This window comes from Calonectris borealis, chromosome 13, assembly GCF_964195595.1.
Source record: "Calonectris borealis chromosome 13, bCalBor7.hap1.2, whole genome shotgun sequence".
In the NCBI taxonomy this organism is placed as follows: Eukaryota; Metazoa; Chordata; class Aves; order Procellariiformes; family Procellariidae; genus Calonectris; species Calonectris borealis.
The window spans coordinates 5944829-5958042 of NC_134324.1; the positions used below are offsets into that span (position 1 = coordinate 5944829).

General features: G+C 37.2%; 1 non-coding gene across 1 annotated transcript; it reads left to right on the plus strand.

The window, feature by feature from the left end:
• The first annotated feature begins 12157 nt into the window (after positions 1-12157).
• LOC142087928 (small nucleolar RNA SNORD45) lies at positions 12158-12242 on the plus strand. Its single transcript, XR_012675669.1, has one exon. It is a non-coding gene; the product is annotated as a small nucleolar RNA SNORD45 (small nucleolar RNA).
• The last annotated feature ends 972 nt before the right edge of the window (positions 12243-13214 follow it).

A 13214-nucleotide genomic window follows, 5' to 3' on the forward strand; every position in this document is an offset into this window, starting at 1 on the left:
CAGTACTTCTCTACATATTTAGGTAAAAAAGGTCTCTTGCTGAAAAGCTAGATTAAAGTATCTAAACTGTCCAAAGGTAGTGTCTGGAGAAATACTTCATTTCTTTATGAGTCTCTATGGATGCTTCTGTTTGCAGTAGTAACAGCAGATCAAGCAAATTCATTTATCTGCAATATGCATCATCATAGGTGGACCTGGTACCTTAGAAACATGTAAAAACTCACGTTCTTGCTAGTACAGCCTGAAGACAGAAACAAAATAAAGAAAATCAAGCTGAAGAGCAGATGGCACAAATAAGATTGCAACAGAAAAACTAAATAAAATATGAAAGACAATAAAATTAACATTTTAAAAACAAACCAGCATACTTCTGAAATAGGTATGCTTCTGTAATTATACTGTAGTTCTTTTGGGGGCTAGTTAAAGTTTCTCGCATGTAAAAAGGCATATAGACACATCTTCAAGATAAGTCAACTAGAAGTCAACTTCTGCACCAGAAATAAAGAGCTCTCTTCTCCAGCCACATTTAATTAGCTTGCCTAATGAGGTCTTTTAACATAACTGCTGAACTATTCACCTGCTGTACCTTTCAGGGAAAATATCAAGTACATAATTTCCACTTTGTCAGAAGAAAAAAGTTTGTTCTTTTTCTGTGAAACGGAAAACCATCTGACATTTTGAGGCAAGTCTGGAACCTCATGGAAATTACTTTGGGATCTGCACCTCTCACCTGAATATACTCTTCTGGGACTTTTTACTAACAGTTAAAATACATAAAACAAATAAGCCCATATTTACTGAAAGTATAATTATATGGAGTGTGAGTAGACAACATGAATAAGGAGGGCTAGAATAGCCACTTGTGAATGAATATGTAGTGTGATAGAAGAAATTAGACATAAAGAATTCCCATGGCCAGAAACATTTTAACAAAAGCTTAACATCAGTCTTCTGATTAAAGACCTCTGAAGTAATTAAAAAAAGTTAGAGATACAGTCAGTAGCTTACTCCAACAGAAGCTGATCCTACAACAGAATCCTGTTTCAGACAATACATGGAATTTTTCCACTAAGTGTAATACAAGGCCATAGCTGGGTTAAATGGGCATAATTAGGTAGACAGGAACAAGGAGTGAGATGAAGGAAAGCAGACATAACCAAAGTGCACTGAGAAGCTAAAAGCCAGAGACGAGGCTGCTTTTCTTACCTAGTAGAGTAACAAACACCAGCCAGACTCAAAAATAAGTCCTCAACTGGTCAGGAAAAGTTCAGTAAGGCTGACCCTCAGGAAGCCAACACAGGGAAACAACAGCTGAAGTGCCCTGAGGACTCTCCTTCCCTCACATGTGGTTTATATCCAGCTGATCACAACCTAGGCTAGCAATTGAAAAGGTCCCATTATTTTTGTGTCCTATACAAAACTTATCAGCTATGACTTACCTTAAAGCTTATTTTTGATGCCTTTCAAAGAGCTGGCTGGGCTTAGCCAGTAAAGTTTGGGATTTGATGTAGGTGAAATTCTATAATCAGGTAAAGAAGGAAGTCAGACTGTATGACCATAGATGGTCTCTTCTAGCCTTAAATTTTCTAAATATTATGTGCATTGAAAAAAAAAAAATCCAAATCAACAGACAAAAGAATTGCCAGTGAACAATACATCTTGATTTAGTATTCCGAAGACTGGTGCCACAAACTAAGCAGAGTACTGAATACACTGAAAGCTACTGATAATAAAATTTTAATACAAACAGCAGAGTTTATTTCACCACTTATAGAATGAAGCCTACCAAAAATGAAAATAGGTTAAACACTGAAATCTGTCTTGGGGCCTAGAGCACTCTCAAGCAAGAAGAAGAATAACTATATGACGAGGGAAAAACAAACCTAGGAGAAGGTTAAAAATCTTTTTCCAGACTTCACCCAGTGATCTCCCTCAATCCCCCATTTTAACAGGTATAGACTGCATTACCTCACATAATGCACAAAATAGGAAACACAGCTTTCATAGATCAATTATGTCATTACAAGCACGTAAAAAAACACATTAAAATATATGACTGGAAGTTCAAGTTCAGGTAAGCACCTAGAAATTGAAATGCACTGCAACATCTTATTCTGTTCTCCAATATCTTCACAATCCAACAGGAAGCCCAACAAGAACAAATCATTGCAGAGCACACCTTATTAAAGTTCCAGACAGAAACCAGAAAGCTATCTACAAATACATTTTAAATAACTCAGGTGCCGTTCTAATACGGATATTAGTTAATCATTCCCTAATACATATACATACATGCACATATACATCCCTCTTCACTCTCCCTTTGCCAAATAAGATAAACCAAGATATTTCTTATGGGCTTTTAAGAGAGATTGGACAAGCTCATAGAAATTGAAAATTTCCCAGAATCCACCTGAGGGCATTCTTCAACCTCTTGGAAGGTATCTGAGACCAGCTTCCACTACATGTTTTATTTTTGAATAAAGAAAAGCATGATGAGCAATAACTTGGGTGAATAAAAAAAGGGAGTTCTGTAAGACAAAGGACTACGCAAGCAAATTCATCGGTAAAAACACATACATGAAGCAGCCCAAGGAATTTGCATACAAGAGCTAGCAGGGATTTGGTTCCACTGGGAAGAAAAGGGAAGAAACAAATGATATGAAGAAAGCTGATTACTGAATGTCGGTTGTAGGATTTTAGCCTCATGCAATGCAGGCTCCTGAAGGAACCAAATTAAACCACCACCTAAATTGTAAATTATAATTTTCAGAACAACTTGAAAAGTTTACAGTCCTGTGCTGCTCCCCAAATACTTTATTTGTTATTTGGTATTTGCAAATTTTGTGGGGGAGTGGAAGAATCAAACAAAATATGTGGCTCAGTGGGAAATATATAACAGGAGGGGAAAACGTGCTTTCATGAGAATTATGTACTCCCCTGTGATTTCATAGCACACAAAAAATTCTGGGTCTTTAACTGATTTTTTTTTTCCTGACTTCTAATTACTTATGGCTCAAGAAATACTTTATACGCTCTCATACAGATGTAATTTATGGTATATTGGATTTATTGTATTCAAGACTGAGTAGCAGCTAAAAATAAAGTTGTTAATCCATTTATTAGTTTTCATATAGAGTCACTGTTTCTAAAAGCCTATGTGCATGTTTATCTTTATATGACTATACCTGCTGAATTAATGGGAATAGCATGGATATAGTGAAGTGAATCTGTAGAACTTCATAGTTCCATTGTTCAAACTATGACTTTGATTAGAGAGCTTAAATGAAGTGAATATGATCATTTCCTCTATCTGAAATACTGCTCATGCAAGCATTAATATTTGCTGTTTTATTGACTAAGTAGAAATGAATTAATGCAAAAAACAAAAATCTAGTCTTTTTTTAAATTCAAATTAATAAGTTTGTGTTGAATTTGGTGTGCAATTTCTTGATTTTCATTGTCAGTTTCGTATAAAACTGTCATATTATTAAAGGCTGTGGGTCTTTTTTAATCTCTCAGTCACTTTGGTAATTTTAAAATTTAATCATCCTTTCCATCATTTAGGATACTTGATTGGCCCATGAATTTAATCGGAATGTTTATTAAGCGTATCTGTGAAACACAAGGGTTCTCATTAAGGGGAACTGGTCAAGCTTTTACATTGACAGCTGGTATCCACTCAGGTCACCAGAGGTTCTGGACCAACACTGATTAAAGAAAGGTGATAAAAATTAACTTGTTGTTCTGACCTTGATTCAATTGTTTATTGTTCAGTTCTTTGGGTTTCTCTGTATTGCTGTCTGAATTGCAACACAGAAATATTTGAGTAATAGAGGAATGACCTAGTTTCAATGTTAAAGCAGCTAACTAGAGCAGTACAGAGCTCAGTACACCCTTAGCTAACTTTTTTTTGGCCACACTACTTCTAAAATTTAGCTTCAAAGTATCATATAGGGCCTGTTGTCCCATGGAACCTTTCTTTTCACAAAAGGACAAATGGTCAATTGAATACAACCGCATTATGCTCATTTTATTATGTTGACTTCCAAACAGGTCCTCAGTAGGTGAAAGATTCAATGCGGTATTGAAGTGCTCAACATCTCCAGCTTACCAAGTAGAAATCTGTATTATATTATTCTTTGTACGCAACCATTTTTTGAGACTTGAAGAGCAGAAAGGTTAAAGAGCAGGAGGAAAGGTCAAGCCAGATAAGTAAAAGTCCATATTTCATAGAATTACTGTTTTACTTATCACTTTCCTTGAGATTTGACAGGCATACTAGTGATTAGGTTATCACCTTCAAATAGATTTATAGGCTCTAGGGAATTTTTATTCAACTTACCCTTGGGGATGTCTTGATATAATGTCTCTGTGTTGGCATTTGTGATTTTTAAAGGTCTCACAAAATAATGAAGACAGACATAAGCAGCAAATATCTTTGGATTCACTAAATATTCTGGTAGCAAATATTTAACACTATTTTAAATATACCTGTTTGCATTGCATATTAATTTTGAATGCAGACTGTTACTGTTCAAAGATAGTTTTAAGACAGTGAATGAAAATCAGCATTTTCACTTTGGCTAACTTTGGTATTTGGCTTTTGTCATCAGTGATCTTGTTTGATGCAAAATTAATTAACTTCAAGGGATTCTTTCATATTAATTGGACAGGTGAGCACTGAAGCAAACACAGTAATGGATCTAAGCTTCTCATATGCAGGAACAAGTGTGCACAGTCTGTTACAATATAGCCAGCAAGAATTTAAACAGGGAATTTTGCAAAAGCTTGTACAGTTCATTAGAATCAAATGCAGCTGAAGTACTGCCTTGCAACTACACATCATAAATCTATGGATTTACTCAGCAGCAGATTTCTCAAAATATTTTCAGTCTGTTATTGACAGAGCTGTAATCTTCACTATAAGTTCTTAGAAAAAGTGGTCCTGCCAAGTTTGCCACAAAAGACATTCCCATCTCTACCAAGAAAAAGAGCATCAGATACCATTTTATGCAAAATGAAAATCATAGCATTGCTGCTAGAAGCAGCAGCCAGAAGTGACAGCAAGATCCACAGACAGACAGCTGCCTCTTCAGCAGTAAGACTCTCCTCTGGCTGATTTTTGGACTGCTATTTCATTATTCTGGATTTCAATGCTGTTTTCTGGTAAAACCAGCCAACAGCTGTATGAAAGGGCTAGCATAGTACTTGAACAACCACTGTCAGTCTCATTTCAAAAGCAAAAATTTCACTGCTGTCTGGGTGACCAACCTCTCTAGTAAGAAGTCTCTCAGATTAAACCTAATTTTAATTTTTCAGTTTCATTGGGTCAAGGTACAATGCCTATGTACAAAAATGAACGAGATCTTTTTTGTACTTTGTTGTTAACACCCATCAAATATTCATGTGGTTAGCACAGACATCTCAATATTATGGCAACCGTTCAGAAGTAGGAAAAGAACATTTCCCCCAGGAAGAAGCTTACTCAACTTATCGTTTCTTCAGCTTCAGAAAGTAGGTACCTACTTCTTCGGGGGCAGGGGAGGAAGAGAGGGGAGAACTATCACTGTTCCTTTCACCCGTTTGAGACAAAAACATCGACCGTCAGCTAGTTTCTGACAATTGGCTGTTATTAAACTCCAACTTGCTAGGGCCAGCTGTGCCTAATTTGAGTCACTGGTGCAAAAATAACCAGTCAGCAGGAATTGAGGCAATTATGGGTAATTCTGCTGTAGAGCAGTCCTGCATCAGAATCCCAGGATTAACTTTAGGCTGGCACTCCAAGGTGACTGAATGAAGAACACAAGGCTTCAGTAAAATCATCAGTAGTTGAAATCAGTTTTTATATAAGCTGATTTTGGAAGTCTGTAACCTGTATTTTAATTTATTTACAGGCAGACTGTCGAAATTCTTTTAGTGCCTGAAGGTGCAGAGAAGTACATACTAATATTTTTAAGGGGCTATTTGTTTTGCTATTAAATATCCAGCCTCTTGCCCTTATATTAGCCTATAATCATTTTGCAACACAATCAATCTCTAAATATGTTTAGCAATTTCTATAATTTGCCTTGCATTCGCTCTGCTGGATTGCAAAATAATGCATTCAATTTTCTTTTTTTTTTAAAAAACTTAATTTTAACAAAATACTTCCTTCTTCCTAGTTGAAAAACATATAAGGCTATCTTTGTAAGTACAACTATGAAATGCATACAATAAACAAATTCAGAGAGTAAGAAGTATTATTCTAAGCAATCAGCCTTAAGTTCTGTTTCTATGTAAAAAAAGAGTAAGTAGAAATAAATTTTAAGTAATCATGTCACATTGACATGACTCCAGAAAAAGTGGTACAACTTCATACTGCAAGATGCAGTTTATTTTATGCTTTTAATATGAAAACAGCAACTAGATGTGCGATATCACTTAAATAGCTTCATTAAAAAAATAATGTATGAAAAAAATAATGAAAAGAACCCAGCAAGAAGTTTAAATTTCACAGAGTCCTGTCATTAATAGCAGTATTAGTGAGACCAATATAAAACATCTGTAGCTTTGTTTTTAAAGATGGCACCTTACGCTCAGCCTTTCTGACTCTGTTGTGTCACTGTAACAGAGAAAACTTTTCACAGAGAAAATTAATAGTATCTTAATTGTACGTGAGAATTACTACAACTTCCAGTTTTTCAACTTCTTAGGATATACATGACAGACAAAAATATCAGGTATACTGACACTGTTTCCTTAACTCAGCTTCTGTTGAAACAAAGCATAGGCTCACTACTTCTAACAAGGTATAATTTAGGACATCAAGCCTCTATTCAAGCTAATAAGTAGATCCATGTCCCTTCAATTATTTATTCCTCTGGCAGACAATTCCATTAACCCCCTCCTGTGCAATAATTTGTTCTGCCACATGTTAGAAAAATTATTTTCCAGCTGCTCAGCAATACTGCTACAGTAAATTGAAAGTATTTCCTGGTAGACAGCTGATACTCAACAGAGAGGTGAACAGTGACATCAGATACATGGAGGGTAATGTAGTAGTAAATAACACAAGACAAATGTTAAGTTCCTCCAGCGTGATGTTTGTGGACTGACAGCAAGAAGACATGCAAAAATACCGATGAATTATTCACTCAGCTCAAGAAATGAATGAAAGCTTTTCCTGCTATATAGGTGAGACCCAAGAACGAAGTGAACACTAACACCTGTAACACAGAAGTTAACTTAGTAGTAAGTAGTACAACACAAACATTGTTAAGTTCACCCACCATGACATTTGTAGACTTACCATGACAAGACATGTAAAATAGTAATGAATTATTCACTTAGCTAGGTAAACAAGAAACCATTTCATTTTCTGCATCCAAGGCGATTGTCTGGTGAGTCGATACAAACAAATGTATTACAACAGCAGCCTTTGCTTCTGTACTTTATTTTATAGGAGGCTGCACAGCTTAGAAAGCTACACACCTAGTGGAGGTTTTGCAAAACGTTTTACTGCTACACCAAATGGTATCTCCACAACAAGTACAAGTTTCTGAATGGGTATCCAGTAGCATGTAATTCTAGATTGAGAGTGGTGAGTAAGAGTAGCGGAAGTGCTCCCACTATGCTGGAAATTAACAGCTAGGAAGGCAAGACAATTCAGGCTTTGTACTGATGTCCTATTCTTGAGTTAGAATAGCATGAAGATTACTGGAAGGTCATGTACTGTATGACCAAGAAACAAAGAACTAAGAAGCAGCCACAAAAAAATGAACAAAACCCCTACACCATTCAGAAAGTGCTGTCTGACGGTACACATACTGGATGTTTCCAGACAGAAGTGGTATCAGCAACTGGTAAATCAAGACCAACTGGCTGAATTCCTCTTTTCTCCCCTCTCTGTCTTCATTCTCCTGGGGAACTCATTTGTTTGTATTGTTTCTGCAAATTTATTTTCCACATATTCAATCAAAAGATATATATCTATATTTTTGGTTTGAATACACACACACACATGCACACACACACACACACACACACACACACATATATATATATGAGTTAATCCTGTTCTATAGTTAGAAGATAGGAGGGCATTTTTCATGAGCAATTGACCAGAAAAAAAATTATATAGTTTTAAAAAACATATAAAGAAACAGAAATCCAGCCACCAGGAGAAGCCGGTTTAATGTAGAGAAGAAAAGACACAGCATGCTTTACAAATGCTAATGTATGTGACAGAAAACCTCATTTCTCAACAGAAAATTTTAAATTCCAAGCTCAAATGGTTTACCAAAAATTACATAATAAGTCAATGCTGAATTCTGAAAGTAATCCCAAACCTAATCCCCAGACCACAGCGAGTCCCTAGGGAATTACTTATGGATGTATTTTTCATTGAAATTGTGTTTTCCCTTGTTTCCATTGTATTTAATAGAAACCATGGCTCAACACCCTTTAAATTTATTATATTATATTTCATAAGCAGTGGACAGAGAAGCTGTTCCCCCACTCTTTACAGGCCAGTCAGCCCCATGCAAATCCCAGCCGCCTTTTCCATCCTGAGGATCCGGGGGCCTTTGGTTGTGTGAGGGGCCCCCGCCCGCCCAGCTCGCTGCTCTCTGCCACCTCCTGTCAGAGAGCTGGGCACAGTCATTCTCCGTGTGGGAACCAAGTCTTGGAGAGATCGCTCAAAATGGACGAAAGTAACATTTGTGACTCATTAAATGCAAAACGTTTACCTTAAAACTCGCAGGGAGCAGCAGGACTGTGGTCCGCAGGGCAGCCGTGCCCTCGCCGGGGGGCTGCAGGCCCAGCACGCCCGGCGGGCCCAGGGCCGGGGCCCAGGGCCTCCCGCAGCCCCGGAGGCCCAGAGATTCCCGCCGGGACACTGGGAAGTAAGGGCTGGTGTCAGGGTCCCGCCGGTGAGGCACAAGGTCGCTCAGGTAGGAGCAGGGGCACAGGCCTGAGCAGAGCGGCCATGCGAGGGGGGCAGCTCCCCTCAGCTGGCCACCCGCTCCCAGCGCTGGCATCAAGCACAGGCTGCCAACCACCCACCCCACCTGCCAGCCACTGCAGTCCTTAAAAGAGCCTCTGTGAAACTTAAATCCAGGTTTATGAAGAAATGTATGTTTGGGAAAATTTTTATGAGTCACTGCAATGTATGAAGAAAACTGGGAAATAATATTATAACCGGAATCATAGAGCCACTGTGGCCTACTGCACTATCAATTCTTCCTCATGCTGAAATGATTCTTAATTGACTTGAGAAACTATGTACCAAACAGCATTTTTAAGCTTTTTACATCACCTATTTATTTGCTTATATTAGCTGCAGGTAGAGCCATAATTTTCTGGATCATTTTAAAGGAAATCTAGGCTGCATAAGGAAATTTTATATATCCCAGGCTGATTGTACTTATGCAATAGTGAAGCCGCAGCTGAAGAGGGCTCGATATAGTCACATCACTGAATTCAGCAGAAAAATTAATTTTATTCTAGAATTCAGGATGCTGCTAGTCAATGGAAAAAATAGAAGTAAGTACTCTGATAGTATGAGAAGATACGAAATATCACTTATATGCTTATCACCCAGACTGAGAGGGACAGTGGGAAGAACTGAGCAAGGACACTGGGATGGAAAGCCTGTTTCTGGATATAGAGGGACTGAGACAGCTAAAAATGAGTCTAGGAAAAAACCTCTGGCTAGGTGAAGAGAATGAACAAAAAGGTAGGCAAAGGTAGGGAGAAGTGGCATGTATGAAGCGGTCCACTGGAATGGGACACAGAATTTAACTATTCTTTTTAGAGGAGATATCTGAAATCTACCATAAATTGTTCTCTCCTATCTGGGGCTGGTTGATATGGCAGTAGTAAGCTGTTATCCTCAGCAAGGTCCTCTGCTGGGCTGTGCAGCAAAGTCTGAGCACTACATTGAAAAGCTCCAAAACTGATGCTGGAAGTGGAACAGCAATATGATGAAAAACCAATGAAGAAATTTCACTGAGCAAAAAGAGACATATGAAAGTGTCAGGACTGCAAAAAATCAACTGTTAAAACATAGGAATAAACCTTGCCTGAAAATAATGATTTAGCTCTCTCATATTTAGTGACTCTCATTAGTAGATGATACACAAACCCATTGTACATTTGTTTATTGTTTCAGTTCCTGAAGAAACTGGAATGTAAATGTATCATTGTTACAAAAAAAAAAAGGATTGTCTTACAGTCAGAACAGCTGAATGCTCTTTTAAAATAGAAATTAGAATTTGTTTTGCAATTTTGCAAATTTGTTGCACAATTCATATATAATGCTAGGTAATTCCTTTATTTCGGTTTTTCTACAGCTGGTCATTTTCCTCATGGAAAATGTGGTATCTTCATTAATTCCCTAACAGATGGCTTTAAAAATTGATCTTACTTACAGATATGCTACTACAGCAGCTCACTAAGTCAATGAAGCTATGGTATAAAAATACAGTTCCATGTAATGATACACGAATATGCTGAAAATACCAACATTTGCTTTCTCGTTTTGGGCACCCTGTATGAGAGAGTATTTTTGTCTTCTCTCCATGCCCTGATTCCCTAGTTATAATTCCCTAGTTACATGGGGAGTTTCTTTTTCATCTTACTGTTTTGACAATAAATAAATTAATGTTCTTAAAGCACTTAGACTTTTCAAATTCTGTACAAAAGCTAGATAGAAACTAATTCCATCTTAACAGTGTGATTTTACTTGCATTTCATAACTTAGGACAAGAAATGGAACAAAAATGGGCATTACGTGAACACTGTCCATCTTGTTTTAAAGGAGGTAAAGTCCTACGGAAATAACATGATGATTTTTTTAAAGACATGGTAATTCATATTAACAACAAACTGATTAAGAGTGAACAGACAGCACCAATTCAAGAAATCCTCAACTCTTTGTTAAATTGGAGTTGATATTTTTACATAGTATTTTGTTTGCAATACTATCTGTATGTCTCAACAATAAGCAATATTTAGAACAGTAGCTGGACTAGAAAAAGTAACAAAATAATAAATCAAATAAAAAAAGATAAACCATATAAGTAGCGCTTATGAAGCTTCAATTCATGATAAGAATACAAATGGAAAGTTGTAAATTTTTTTTTCTTGTAATTTAAAAAAAGTGAGTTAGAACAAGCTCATAGAAAGATGATTGATGGAGTATGGTGGTATTATGAGCAATATTCTGGAAATGTCTCAACAGAGAGCCTATAAATTTGAGTTCACACATCCCTGCCTTACACAGATCACAGTTCCACAGAGCAATGTCTTCTATATGACCTTCCTCTGTCATGCTTGCTTTATGCTCTGTCTTAACGCAGACACTTGTACTGGGGTTTTTAGCAAATCAATAGGGAGGGGCAAACAAGTGGCCTGGGAAAAAGTTACCCCAAACCTTTAAATGAACTGTCTGGCTAAAATCCAGTCAGTAGTCAAGAAATTAAATACACTTTCAAACTCAGTGGGTCACATTAAGAAGAGAAAGGAAGAACTCTTACTAATGCTGGAGAGAAAGGCAGGTTAATATTTTTGCCTTCCCTTAGATCTACATACCGAAGATAAACTTTGGGCCAGCCCTGAGTAGGTGAATATCTCTTTAACTGGAATATTTTATTTGCTTATATTCTGATAATCAAATGATAATCAAAGATGACAATCAAAACAAGAGTCTGGGTGGTAAAATGATACCATAAGTCTTGATAGTACATGTGGAGAGATAACACCTGAACACCTGACTTAGTTGTTCCTTCTGTGAGGAAACTGTAAACATTAAAATGAAAAAGCTCTCAATTAGGAATGCTGCTTACGGTTACCCTGAGGTGTGGCCTAATGAGGACCAGCTGATTCAAGAGCCAAAACAGGTGAAGGGAATTGTAAGCAGACATGTGATCATTGCCAGAAGGAAGATTTAAGGGAGGCAACGGAGAGCAACAGAGATGAGAAGCTATGGAGAGAGTGACAGAGGTGTGAAACAATGGAGAGAGACAGAAGGGTGAGGCGATGGAGAGAGGGACTGTGGGACTGCCCTGTTATGATAGAGGCTCCAGAGGGTCTGTGCTATCTTACACCACAAATGGTGACCCAGATGGGACTGAAAGAGGAAAGGCTCCAGTATTGCTGCGCATATATATGTGAGGGTCAGTGATGAGTGCTGGCATGTATTATCTGATATAGAGTTGATATGTATCATCACTGTAGCTCCAGAATTACTCTGAGACCCACCTAGGTGAGCCGACACAGGGAAGTTATATGAACTTTATACATCAGTTATGGGACAGTTGGCGTCTCAGTCACAGAAGCTTCAACCTGAAATGTTTCAATGTATTTTTGAAGGTAACAAGGTAATGGAGAACAGGAAAGGTCTCTGTATTAGAAGTGTTAAGTTTGTATCTCTGTATTAGAAGTGTTAAGTGTTAAGATAGGTTTAGCCTTTGTAAGATAGGTTTAGTAAGTTAAGCTTTGTAAAATAGGTTTAGTAAGTTAAGATTTGTATTAGAAGTGTTAAGTTAAGCTCTGTATTATATTTTGGAGGGTGACTAAGCCCATATTGGGATGCGTCATTACTCTGGGAACGCACTCCCACTCCGACCCTTTAGGTCACTCCGACAAGTACATTTATTAGGGATCTTCAAGAATTAATTTAGAATAAAAATTATTCCTGTGGCTTTATATCAACAGATAGACTACTTGGAAAACTGTTTTCCTTTTAATTTTCCTTCCTAAGCACTATCGACTGCCACATATACCTGCCCACAAATATCTATATGTGTATTCAAAAACTGTGTTCCTTACAACGTACGCTAAAAACATTTTACAGGACAAATCGTAGCTGCATGTATTAGTTTTACATTCACAGTCTTTGTTGATCCTAAAAGCTATGGATTTATTCAAGTACAGCCATGTCTCCTCAATATTACATCAAATGCACTGCTGGCACACATTGTATTGAGCGTATAGGCCCTATAGCATTGGAGCAACAGGAATTTCTTTAATAGTTGCCATAATTAATTTTGTTATTAAATTCAAAGGCAATAGGGCTAAACCTCTAGGACTGAGCAGAGTAAATTTGAGACTGTACATAAGAAGACATTATTTTTCAAAAATTTATGTTTGGACAAAACAATAGTCTCTTGTTTTTGTGCTTAACAGGTACCAAAGAGGACCGTGAATGAAAAACATTATGATACCCTAAA